Source organism: Trachinotus anak, unplaced genomic scaffold, assembly GCF_046630095.1.
Source record: "Trachinotus anak isolate AG129_WGS33_773 ecotype Australia unplaced genomic scaffold, CSIRO_AGI_Tana_v1 ptg000001l, whole genome shotgun sequence".
Classification (NCBI taxonomy): domain Eukaryota; kingdom Metazoa; phylum Chordata; class Actinopteri; order Carangiformes; family Carangidae; genus Trachinotus; species Trachinotus anak.
Window position 1 is genome coordinate 15,465,471 of NW_027273852.1, and position 11,464 is coordinate 15,476,934.

General features: G+C 40.9%; 3 non-coding genes and 1 pseudogene across 3 annotated transcripts; all 4 read left to right on the top strand.

Moving 5' to 3' along the window:
• Positions 1 to 139: 139 nt before the first annotated feature.
• LOC139626428 (U1 spliceosomal RNA) lies at positions 140 to 303 on the top strand. The gene has a single exon (XR_011692268.1). It is a non-coding gene; the product is annotated as a U1 spliceosomal RNA (small nuclear RNA).
• A 658-nt stretch (positions 304 to 961) lies between these two features.
• Positions 962 to 1,125, top strand: LOC139626603 (U1 spliceosomal RNA). Its single transcript, XR_011692358.1, has one exon. It is a non-coding gene; the product is annotated as a U1 spliceosomal RNA (small nuclear RNA).
• Positions 1,126 to 1,783: 658 nt separating this feature from the next.
• Positions 1,784 to 1,947, top strand: LOC139626506 (U1 spliceosomal RNA). The gene has a single exon (XR_011692321.1). It is a non-coding gene; the product is annotated as a U1 spliceosomal RNA (small nuclear RNA).
• A 2,489-nt stretch (positions 1,948 to 4,436) lies between these two features.
• LOC139626735 (U1 spliceosomal RNA) lies at positions 4,437 to 4,610 on the top strand (annotated as a pseudogene).
• Positions 4,611 to 11,464: the final 6,854 nt, after the last annotated feature.

Genomic DNA, 11,464 nt, shown 5'->3' on the forward strand with positions numbered 1-11,464 from the left:
CAACTTTTCCTGCAACTTGTGCAGCGTCAAAGTTGAGTTGACGCTAAAGGCACTGAACTCTGGGATTATGCGTTTTAAGCACCGTCACCCAGGGCGCCGTGCCTGGGAATGAGCCCCCTGTCTCTGACACTTCCAACTCATACTTACCTGGCAGGGGAGATACCATGATCAAGAAGGTGGTTCACCCAGGGCGAGGCTCAGCCATTGCACTCCGGTTGTGCTGACCCCTGCGAATTCCCCAAATGTGGGAATCTCGACTGCATAATTTCTGGTAGTGGGGGACTGCGTTCGCGCTCTCCCCTGATTATTATGTTGAAGGAAAACCACAGCCTTTCAAGATGGCTACATGCTGCGCGTTGTGCTGGTTTCCAGCTGAAGGTGACGTGGGATTGTCTTGACTTTGAGCTCGGAGGTTACTTTTGCAGTTTGTCCAGAACGTGGCAGCGTTTCCCGTACGCTGTGAAGCTGTGCGTTCACTGAAGACGCTCCCCCGTGATACTGATGATGGAAGTGGGCGTGGCCTTTTGAGATAATGGAAAAACTGCGTGCTCTACTCTGTGATTTCGTGCTGTCTTTCTGGGAAAAGCGTGCGCTAGACATTCTCCTATTGCTATTGGCATCGGTGTCGGGCTTTGGTGCGGTCGCTGCTGTCCCACGGACAAAACAGCGCGCTGCGTGGCTTTTTCAGCTTGCCGAGTAGCTTTACATGCAATCTTACCGCATACCACGCTGCAGCAGTGTTTACTTACTTTGTTTTGCCAGAACAAGTGAGCGAGGGAACAAAACAAATGTGTACCTCATACCACACTGCAGCAGTGTCTGCAACTTTTCCTGCAACTTGTGCAGCGTCAAAGTTGAGTTGACGCTAAAGGCACTGAACTCTGGGATTATGCGTTTTAAGCACCGTCACCCAGGGCGCCGTGCCTGGGAATGAGCCCCCTGTCTCTGACACTTCCAACTCATACTTACCTGGCAGAGGAGATACCATGATCAAGAAGGTGGTTCACCCAGGGCGAGGCTCAGTCATTGCACTCCGGTTGTGCTGACCCCTGCGAATTCCCCAAATGTGGGAATCTCGACTGCATAATTTCTGGTAGTGGGGGACTGCGTTCGCGCTCTCCCCTGATTATTATGTTGAAGGAAAACCACAGCCTTTCAAGATGGCCACATGCTGCGCGTTGTGCTGGTTTCCAGCTGAAGGTGACGTGGGATTGTCTTGACTTTGAGCTCGGAGGTTACTTTTGCAGTTTGTCCAGAACGTGGCAGCGTTTCCCGTACGCTGTGAAGCTGTGCGTTCACTGAAGACGCTCCCCCGTGATACTGATGATGGAAGTGGGCGTGGCCTTTTGAGATGATGGAAAAACTGCGTGCTCTACTCTGTGATTTCGTGCTGTCTTTCTGGGAAAAGCGTGCGCTAGACATTCTCCTATTGCTATTGGCATCGGTGTCGGGCTTTGGTGCGGTCGCTGCTGTCCCACGGACAAAACAGCGCGCTGCGTGGCTTTTTCAGCTTGCCGAGTAGCTTTACATGCAATCTCACCGCATACCACACTGCAGCAGTGTTTACTTACTTTGTTTTGCCAGAACAAGTGAGCGAGGGAACAAAACAAATGTGTACCACATACCACACTGCAGCAGTGTCTGCAACTTTTCCTGCAACTTGTGCAGCGTCAAAGTTGAGTTGACGCTAAAGGCACTGAACTCTGGGATTATGCGTTTTAAGCACCGTCACCCAGGGCGCCGTGCCTGGGAATGAGCCCCCTGTCTCTGACACTTCCAACTCATACTTACCTGGCAGGGGAGATACCATGATCAAGAAGGCGGTTCACCCAGGGCGAGGCTCAGCCATTGCACTCCGGTTGTGCTGACCCCTGCGAATTCCCCAAATGTGGGAATCTCGACTGCATAATTTCTGGTAGTGGGGGACTGCGTTCGCGCTCTCCCCTGATTATTATGTTGAAGGAAAACCACAGCCTTTCAAGATGGCCACATGCTGCGCGTTGTGCTGGTTTCCAGCTGAAGGTGACGTGGGATTGTCTTGACTTTGAGCTCGGAGGTTACTTTTGCAGTTTGTCCAGAACGTGGCAGCGTTTCCCGTACGCTGTGAAGCTGTGCGTTCACTGAAGACGCTCCCCCGTGATACTGATGATGGAAGTGGGCGTGGCCTTTTGAGATGATGGAAAAACTGCGTGCTCTACTCTGTGATTTCGTGCTGTCTTTCTGGGAAAAGCGTGCGCTAGACATTCTCCTATTGCTATTGGCATCGGTGTCGGGCTTTGGTGCGGTCGCTGCTGTCCCACGGACAAAACAGCGCGCTGCGTGGCTTTTTCAGCTTGCCGAGTAGCTTTACATGCAATCTTACCGCATACCACACTGCAGCAGTGTTTACTTACTTTGTTTTGCCAGAACAAGTGAGCGAGGGAACAAAACAAATGTGTACCACATACCACACTGCAGCAGTGTCTGCAACTTTTCCTGCAACTTGTGCAGCGTCAAAGTTGAGTTGACGCTAAAGGCACTGAACTCTGGGATTATGCGTTTTAAGCACCGTCACCCAGGGCGCCGTGCCTGGGAATGAGCCCCCTGTCTCTGACACTTCCAACTCATACTTACCTGGCAGGGGAGATACCATGATATGGAATTTTGTTGGTGCTCTTCCTTTTTATTTTAGGCTTTCACTCATAGGTCTGCTCTACCCCAACCAGCCTCTTTATCACCTCTTGCATGTGTAGAAAAAGTGCTTTAGCCAAAATCTTATGGTCCACACCAAGTAAAGTAAGAGGGTGACATTTTTTAATATCTTTTTTATCTCCTTTTTTAAATAGAATGGAAATGATGCCCCCCTATTTGGCATGGTGCTCATGACCCCAAAGCAAGGCTCTCATTATACATTTCCAAGAAAGGGGCCTTTAACTCTGTCCAAAAGGTGGTATTAAATTCTTTTGGCAACCCATCGGCTCCTGGAGCCTTGTTGTTTTGCATACTTTCAACTGCTTTAGTGAGTTCAATCAAAAATAATGCACTGTCAAGTTTTCCTTTATAATCATTCACATTATTTTCCAGTTTGGATAAGATATTTCCTAATGCTACCTGATCCAAGTCCTCCCTTCTGTAAATATCTAAATAAAATGATTGTACACAGGTAAGAATCTCCTGTATTTTATTTTTGTTATTTCCCTCTTTATCCTTAAATACTTCTATAAAGTTCTTACGCTTGGCTAACTTTCTAAAAAAATATCTTGAGCATTTTTCATTATTCTCCATATAGTGGACTCTGCTAAGTATTAGTAGCCCACAACTGGCTTCTGCTGAGAGACATAACATCTCTCTCTTCAATTTTGCTATATCCTCGGCTACATTGAAGCCAGTGTGAGCCATTGTGTAAAACCTCTGTAGCCTTGCCTGATGTTTTTGTAACTTCATACGTCTCAATTTGGCTGTTCTTTTACCCACATTGATGAAAAAGTTTTTTGTTCTAAACTTGACATCTTCCCACCATTCTCCCACAGAATTAAATAAAGTTTTAAGAGAGAGCCAGTGGTTCAGCCAGTTTTACCTTAAAATTGATAACCACCTTTGCGTCCTGCAATAAGGACGTATTCAGCTTCCACAAACCTCTGCCTTTCATAGTATTTTCCTTCAACAAAAGAGAACATCCCACTTTGGCATGGTCGGAGAAGAACACTGGGGTAATTGCTGCATCGGCTACCTGCAACCCCCTAGATACCAGCAGAAAGTCTATTCTTGAATGGGTTCTGCCGTTGGACCACATGTACCCAGGGAGACAGGGGTTTTTGACACGATATGTGTCTGAAGTCTTTTATCATATTTTTTGAGACTTCCGTACTGGAATCTAACTTCACTATAAAGGTAATTAGCTTGTCTCTTTTGTCCAGCAAGCAGTTGAAGTCACCTCCCAAAACAATCTCATTACTGCACAACAAAAGGGGCTGTACTGCTTTTAATGCCTCCAACCTTTCTTGAAGGTCAACTGGGAGATACACGTTAATTACTCTTATGTTAATATAATGCCATGTGACATCCACACACAGAATTCTCCCGTCTATTACATTATTATTATTATTATTAAAAAATTGAAAGCTGACATACGCTTAACAGGGTCATTTAATCCTCTTGTATTGAGGGATGCTATGGAGAGAGTCACCATTAAGGGAAGTTAGAAGGGGTCAGCAGATGTTGGCTACTCCCTCCCTGGCAGTTAGATAGGTTGGATACCAAGTGGGTGGCAATAATCGGGACTGAGGTTGAGGAAAAACCAGCCCCTCCCAAGAGGCGATCTGTCGCTAGTTCTTCCTTACCAGGAACTAGATGGAGAGGGAAATATGTCTTGAGTGAAGTGTAATTGTGATCTTTGTTGATAGTAAGTGATATTGAATTCATAAGTTTTGTGTAAAGAAGCACATGATGACTATTTGTCCTTTATTTGACTGAGAAAAATAAAGATTTATAAAAAGTGAAAAAAGTGGTTCACCCAGGGCGAGGCTCAACCATTGCACTCCGGTTGTGCTGACCCCTGCGAATTCCCCAAATGTGGGAATCTCGACTGCATAATTTCTGGTAGTGGGGGACTGCGTTCGCGCTCTCCCCTGATAAAATGTGAAATAAAAAAACAGAATCTCTTAACAGCTATATGATAGTAGTCGCTCATATATAGAATAGCTATAGTACAAAATTGTAATAATCTTGGTTTTGGGTGCTGTTGAGTTGTTCCATTCTCAATGAAAGTATGAATCAGAGTGATATAATTTGTTTTCCACTATTTAGGAAGCAAAGGCTGTTCCTTTGACATTATTAATACACTGTGACTCATATTTTTGTCATTAAAATTTGTATTTGTTTTAAAACACCAGCAAGACAGTATTGTCATCATGACAAAACATATACATATAACATCCCTAAGCCAATGTTCGATGTACAAATTTAGAAAAAGAAAAATAACATGAGAATAAAAAAGGAAATTAAAAAAAGAAAAAAAAAATCTTTCATTATAGCAGTCCTACTATAACAATGTCCTTCCGATGGTGTTGGCGAAAAAGCGGTCCTAAGATCTCTTGAAGTTCTCCACTTCGTCATTCACTTTAGCCAACATCTGTTAATACGATAATATTTCCAACATACAAGTCATCAACTTTTTAACATTTGGAGAGGAAGTGCTCCTCCACCATCTGAGGATCACTTGGGCAGCCATGACAACCCCTACTTTATCACAACAAAATCAAATTTTGATATATTGGGCAGTTCTGACTGATCCCCCAGTAAACATAGTCTTAGAGATACTGGCATCTTTAAACCCACCCACTTGCCTATGTGTTCCATTACTTTCCCCCAAAATGGGTAGACATATTTACATTCCCAGATTGTGTTTTTGTCTGACATTTCCAACATAGATTATTGGCCATCAAACCCATCCTGTGGAGTCTAGTAGGGGTAAAATAAAACCTGTGCCTTATCTTATATTGAACAAATTTCCCCCTGGCCTCCTTTAATGTGTTTCCCATTATTTGACAATATTTTTATAATATAAATGGCACATTTAACAGTAAAATATAAAACATTTACAATAAAACGTTACCAATATATAAATAAATATTATATAAATATGTACACTGGGGGAATGGGTAGTAGTTGATGATGGAGGAGGTGAGGATGGACTAAATGATGGCGGTGTAGTGCACCATCATTGTCCTTTGCAGGTGGAACTTCTTCAACTGTACAGAAAGTACGTCCTCTGCTGAACTTTCTTGGTGAGGCAGCTGATGTTCAGCTCCCACCTGAGGTCCTGGTTCCCAGGAAGTGGAGGTGCTCCTCAGTGTTCACAGGGAGTCACATGAGGTGATGGGGTTGGGTGTGGCAGGGCTCTTGCCGAAGTCCACTATCATCTCCACTGTCCCATCGTTACACCAGCCACTGTTAACATAAAAACAGATTCCTCCACCTTTTGTTTTGATGGAGAGCTCTGTGATGCTGTCCACTCTGAAGGGTTAAAAGCTATTTTATATTTCACCTAAGCTTAGTGATGTTCCCCATGAAATATGTTTTGAAATCCTCAGAAGGTTGACATTCCATAGCGAATGAATACATTATGTACAGAGTTAACATTAGTAAATTCTGTGGTATCTGAAACATTAAGTATCGGGTTAAATTGTGCAGTTTGCTCTGTTTCCCACTAGAGACCACCAGAGGTCTATTATTGTTGTGTCACTGGACCGTACGTGCTTATCTCACACAGAGGAGTTACATTGCTTTTGTTGCATTTTTAAACAGTTGCAACAATTCCTTAAATGTGGGAATCTTGACAGGATAATTTCTCGTAGTGGGGTACTGTGTTCACACTGTGCCCCAATAACATGAAAAAACAAAAATCTCAATTAGATCCAATTAGGCATGGTTTGTAATCTGCGGCACAATTTGAGATTTTCTAGGTGTGCAACTAATGGACATCTAAAAATATGCCCTTGTTGTCTGTAAAATATTTAAAATGGCATGTCACAGCTTCCACATATCTATACTATAATCTGGCTGTCAATGTTCTACATTAGATGAATTTTGTTAAAATTGTAAATGCTCATGGTGGAGTTCTTACACCTGAGAAGGAATTTACTTTTAGTCTTCACTTTAACTGCAAAACGTACAGGTCAGAAAGAGCTCATACTGTTAGACAGTGGTTCCCTGCTCAGGTCTATTATGAATGTTCCAGTGTCCAGATGGAGCCACTGCTATCCTCTGTAGCATGAAACTTAGGTCTTATAGATAAGGACACAGGGAAAAGCATAATTTAGAAAAACTGCCCAAATCACAATACCAGCATTGGATGACATTTCAGGATCAAGGCAGCTTTGAGTAAATTGAAGTGATATGTAAATTTTTCCACACTAAAATGTTTAAAATGATAAGACCTATGTTATACTTTTCTTTTTGTTGAGTAATTGCATTATCCCCAGTGTTTCCAGCAATTCTCAAACTTAGAGAAATCTGTGATTTTAATCATGGTAAGGGCCAGATTTATTTGGTCGCTTGTCAGTGATATATCCCCCATTTTTAAGATGCACTTTTTATAACTTGGTCGTTTTCAACTGTATATTTTAACTTAAATCTTAAGTTATCAGAGAAAGTCAAGCTAATGTTGGGCAGCTCAGCTCTGAGATGCCCTGTGTCTCACTCCAGAGTGACGAATTTTAGCAAATTTTATTTAACAAAAATAGTGTTTACTTAATTAGGATAAAATAAGATAATACAAAAAAATGCTTAATTGGCTGAATGGAAAATCAAAACTGCAACAAAGAAAGATGTGGTGCAAAGGAGGAAAAGGGAGTCTCTTTAGTGTCAGGATGGGAAGGGCTTAAAAACTCTTGGAGGACAGTGGCCAGCTGCCTCCACTTCCCCGATGGCCTCCACCCAATCAAAAACCTGCATGAAGATAACACACAATACAGCAACAACACGCACAACTCCTGGTAGAGGCCACAGGGCTGTCACGATGCAAAAATTTGAGAATTACATGTTATGAGGTGCGATTTGTCAAGATGCCTTGTATTCACGTTGTTACCTAAAGTAGATTTGTAAAAAATATGATTAGATGGATGAAATTAGTTTAAAACTGAAGTACTAACTGTTTCACATGATCAAGCAGCGGCATGTAGCTCCACGTGGAACAACATTCCTTTGTGAAAAATACACATTTTGTTGCCGTCTTTCACTCACTCATCTGCTGTGTGCGTTTTTTGATTCTCTACTATCAAGTGATGTTATTGAAACAGATGCTCGGACCTCTTCATGACTGGGACTGTGTGTAGAACAACAGTTAACTCAACAATGTTGCTTCTCGTGGCATGTTCACCTCACCTTGTTATCTCTCATCCGTTGGTTTGGTTTGCAAAACATTGGTGTAACATTTTTTTTGGATCTTGCATGCATCAGTCATGTGAGCGGCATACTTATGTTGTTTGTAATAATGTAATTTTGTTGCAAATAAGTTGTTTTGCTGAAAGAAAATGTTTTCACGAAAATATCTACTAAAATCTATCTACTAAATACTTTGTTTGAAATTTTTTCTAAAAAATGTATTTAATAAATTGAATAAAGAATTGGTACCAATTTGTTTTCCTCTTTTTAAGAGGCAAAGGTAGCTCTTGTGATAAATATGAATTTAACCATATTTAGTAAGATGATTCAAATGCAGTGAATCATGCTCTTGTGTGAAATCGCGGTCCCACTTGGCTCTTCTATCCCCTATGAAAATGATACTGATTGGATATATTCTTTTTCTTTATTACACAGGCTAGCAGCACTGATTGATATGTCAGCCACTTTGGACCACACTAAAATATCTCAACAACTATTGAATCGATTGACGTGAAATTTGAAACATATTGCATGCCACATAAATTGTATTGACTTTGGTGATCCTCTGGCACCACCAAATTTGGTTTTGGGTAAAAACAAAAATCTTAAACTTCAAGATAGTAAAGACATTTGGCACAGACATTGACATTTCGCCTTGTTATATACTTTGGTTTTTAACCAAACACCAGCCAAAACTAATGACATTCCCATCAGCCATTGTACTGTATACTGTATTTAGCACTAATAAACAAATGTTATGGTCAATATGGTAAACATTAAATCTGCTAAACATCAGCATGTTAGTAATGTCATTGGAAACATGTTAAGTTGATGCTAGTATTCAACTCAAAAGCATTGCTGCTAAAAACCTTCGAGCTGCTATCATGACTACATGCTTAATGTGTAGGAGGCAGAGTAATTTGCAGAGTAATTTAAAGATGCTTGATACCTGAATTGCTTCATAATATGAAGTCTATGGGGGGCGATGTTTTAGAGTGGATGTTCTGTGCCTTGTGAGTATATATTTCAAAATTGCATAAGGTGTATATTCAATGAAAAATTCAAACAGCTTGTTTCTCTTTAAGATCTTTTTTTTTTCCCTCTAGTGGTCAGAGTGAAAAGAGGTTTGGTGATGATATTCAGTGTTTTATCATCTCTGTTTAATGAGTTCAGCTCAGTCTTGTGTGTTTCCACAGAAGAAGAAAAAGGTGTTGAGCAACAGATGGTTCCCCTCCTGAGATCAGAGCATCCCGCTGGAGCAACAACACTGCTGTGATTAATGAGAGCACACATACACATGGCTGACACTGCAGGTGATAAATATGTGGTTCAGTTATTATGATGCTGCATTGTTTTATACAGTCCCACTGGAATAACATGCTTAAATACTGCACACATACATACACACTATTATTGTCCTTTTTTTATTCTTTATACTTTTATTTCAAGTAGATACCTCTGCAGATTTATATTCCTGTGAAGACAGATTGCAGTCTGATTAGAGGTGCTCTAATTGATTGAAATCAGCCAATACTTATTTAATGACTCAATCTGAGTTAAAGCCTTTAAAAGTCAGCCTTATGTTTTGTTTTGGTGTTGCTGTGTTTTTGTATGATTCTGATTCTTGAGATTTAGGCTTTCACAACAAAGCAATTACTGTTAATAGAGGTGGAATACAAATAGCTAGCTTACTGTGGACTGCTGGTAATGCTCCTTGTCTGATGGTGCTATTGTCAAGGATGGTTATTCTCCAGATGGCGCCATTGATCATGGTGAAACTTCAAGTGCAGGCAGGCAGCGGTATCAGACACATACTGTGACAGCAAACCTCTGTGATGTGGAGAGTTGTACTTGTGACTGAAGCTTTTTATTTTGCAACCTTTGACCTATAATTGTAGCTATTGTGCTGTTCCTGCAGACACATCTCTGCCATGTGTTCGTACTCATTTTCACATTTTTAGTTTTGGTGTGACAGTGTTGAGTTGCATGCAGTAAAAAGATTTTTAACCTCACATCCAAACCTCCTTATTTGCTACTCTTTAACTTCAACCACCAGACCAGAAAACAATTCAGTCAGTCAGAATTAATGAAACTTTCTGTTTGCTACCCGCTTAACACCAAACAGGAACACAGTTAGAGAATAGCCTGTGAAAAAAGTGGCGCATTAAGCTGTTAAAGAGCCATATTTTTTCTCAGGAGCTGGTTGAGACCAAAAACAGAGCTAAGAGGAGAGTGAATGTTGGACTTAGATTTATCAGGTGGACACATTAATCCAATGAAATGATCGTGTTGCTCTGCTGGCTGTGTGAGTAAGCAACATTTTCGGGTCAGGTTTGCCATATCAACCTTGGTGATGTTTTATTTACAGCTTGTTTCAGTTGCATCCAAGTGGTCAAAAAATTATTGCAAGTTAAAAACACTGAAAAACAACTTTAGCTAGAACAATCAAAGACTTAGTTGAAGTTGAATCGAGCATGCTCAGTCAAACTTATGTTGGTCTGCAAGATAGAATGTCTATTTTCGGATTTACAGGAAAGCTTCAGGCCTGCTGATCCTCAGTGTCTGCTGCTCATCTGTATATTAAACTGTCATGGTTACTCACTGTACCACCGTATATCCTACTCAGTATGTAACATCATCTCCTGATGTCTGGTCTTCACAGAGATGACGACAAAAGGTCTTCCTCACAAAGAGGAAACTGCAGTCATACTGAGACTCAAGTTTAAGCTTTAAGACATCAGAGATGGAGGAATGGCTGTGGGACTAGTAGGAGGTGACCATTGACTTCTGACCTCCCAGCGGTGGACCAACCTTTGACCTTTGTAAGAAGGAAAATGCAGAGCTGCAGATGTGACAACAGAGCTCCATTCTGCTGTCCAGCAACTAAACACTACAGAAAGTGTGTATTTCAGGGTGTGTGTGTGTGTGTTAACCTCTTTATCATTAATATAGTTAGCTTTGTCAGATCTGGGACAAAACAGAACAATAGAGCTGAAACACTAACAACACACACAGACCCGACCTGTATATTTAACCGTTGCACGTCCTCTTGGATTTAACCAGAAAAAGTCCAGCAGTGATTCTGCTCCACTCCTGCTGCTGCAGTTATGGGACATTATTAATGAGGAAGCAGTGAGAGAATACAAATGTAAGCAGAAGTTAATTTGTGATTTGAGATCATGCAGGCACAGATTTAAAAAAAACTTATAAATGTATTTACAGCACAGAGATCTAGCATAACTGTGGGTTGGCCTCTTAAAGCTGGTGATTTATGATTAAAGATGGCAAAACTACATTAAGATTTCGAAGACTTGAAAAACAGACCAGATATGCAAGTGGTGAAAAAAAATGCAGGCAGAATAATTACTTAAATGAAAGTATCAATACCAAAATGTCAAGATACTCCATTCATTCTTTTTTTTCAAATTTTTACTTGAAATTCCAGAAATATTAACAGCAAAATAAAGTATCAATAGTAAAAGTACTCATTTTACAACTACCGTAGATGGCCACTTTAAGTATGTTGTAATTACGTAATATATTGGATGGTTTTAATTGTAAATTTTTAGCTTGTTGAGGTGGAGCTGTTGTGTAGTTTAAT